This window comes from Arachis duranensis, chromosome 10, assembly GCF_000817695.3.
Source record: "Arachis duranensis cultivar V14167 chromosome 10, aradu.V14167.gnm2.J7QH, whole genome shotgun sequence".
Lineage (NCBI taxonomy): Eukaryota > Viridiplantae > Streptophyta > Magnoliopsida > Fabales > Fabaceae > Arachis > Arachis duranensis.
This window is the reverse complement of record NC_029781.3, coordinates 96,473,263-96,475,249: the sequence shown is the minus strand read 5'-3', so window position 1 is coordinate 96,475,249 and position 1,987 is coordinate 96,473,263.

The window sequence follows — 1,987 nt, the reverse complement described above, 5'->3', positions numbered from 1 at the left end:
TAAAGAAGATAGTCGTCATAATTAATTATATTATTAAAAAAACTTTATAAAAATTTAAAACTCATATAAAATACAAATAAATCTTCTCAAGTAATTATGATTACTATTTAATGAATCTTTTAACGGTTCCAAAATATAAAAACTGAAAATCAATTTTTTTTTAACAAAAATCTTTTTCCTAAAAATAGACAAAAACTAAATTGAGCCTTTACTGAAACTCCAATTTTCGTTACCACTTAGGCACTTACCACAGACATTTCTATTTGTCCCAATAGCAATTCTACTAGCCACCTCAACAAAAGGTCAAAAACCATTAACGGAGATAAGTTGGATTCACGTTGGAACATTTTTATAGTTAAGTAAGGTCATTTATACAGCAAATTGTTTTGATTTTGTCTCATCTCTTTCTCTTTATCATTTATTTTGATTCAATTTTTTTTAATACCGTAATAAGACCATACATTTAGTGTCCGCTATAAAAAATGGACTTTTCATTGTAAGTAAATCTAATTACAAATACCAGTTTCAAAATACAAGTGAACTCAACCTATTAATTTTCAAGATCCAAAACAAGTAGAAACAAACACAAACAGATAATTATATTTTTATAAAAAGATAACAAAAGCCATTAAAAATATTACAAATACTAGAAGGGACACATTATTTATAATAAATTACTCAATCTACTCTCTCAACATATTTCATTATAAAATAAAATGGCAAATTATTAACAGAGGTATTTTTTTAGACAATCTAATTCAATTTTAAACGACTTAGATTAAATTAGATTTACAATTTTATAAAAAAAAATATACATAATAAATTTTAATATTAAATTTCAAATAACCAACAATAATATAATAAGTCTTAATAGTATTTTAAAAATAATAATAACATAAAAATAAAAACAAAATTACAAGTTGATTAGAATAAATAAATATCTTCTTAAAATTCATAAAATATTCACAAAATAATAATAAGACATGAATAAAATAAAAATGTATAACAAATTAAACGTATCATAAATTATAAATAAAATAATAATATTATATTATATTGTGTGATTTGAATTAAATTAAATAGATTTTGAAAAGTAGATTTCAAATTCTATCTAATTTACGTGATTTGTCAAAATCTAATCAAATTTAAATGAGTGAATATTTCATCCGATTCCTTATAATTATCTCGAAAAGATAACGAGACTCCCAAGAAAAAAAAAATCCAATCCGGTTTCTGTTTTTTTGGACTGATTAGCTCTTGTGCAAAAAAAATAACATTAATTTTTTTTTTTTCACAAGAACCTCGTTGTCCTTTCGAGATAATTGTTAAGGGTTGGGTTGGATTTTTTTTTGTTAAGGGCCTCGTTGTCTTTTGAAGTAATTGTTAGAGGCTATTTTAAGTTTTTCTCAATCTAAATTAGTGCGGTTTTTAGTCAATTTTTAATTTAAATTGAATTAGATAAATAATTTATTTTAAATTGGTTTAAATTTAAATGCTCTTATTATTATTATATTCTTATCATATATGACTTTCTTTTTACTTTTTAATATATCTCTTACTTCGATAAACTAAAAATTAATTTTTTGTAAAATTAATTCTATTTAAAAATTTATTAGTTAATAAATTACTGCTTTTATATCTTGTATGTAATAATAAATATCAAACCAACTCAATCGTAATTAGTCTAATCTCATTTGCAATGGTTAAAAATTAGAATAATGTTTAAAATTTGTTGTCAAGTCAACTCAATTAAGTTTTTTTGTTTTGTTGCAATTAAGTTTCAATTATTTTCCTTTGACTATTTGGTCACCTCCTCTATTCTGTATTTATTATTTTTAAAATGTTTGAAAATTATTCTCAAGAGTGAAGACAAATTAATTTTGTTTTTAATTAAATTTTAATATATATTTAAACTAAAAGAACGAAATTTCAACGAATTTTATTACGATAAAATTAATTCTAAATATATAAATTAATTTTCTTCAAA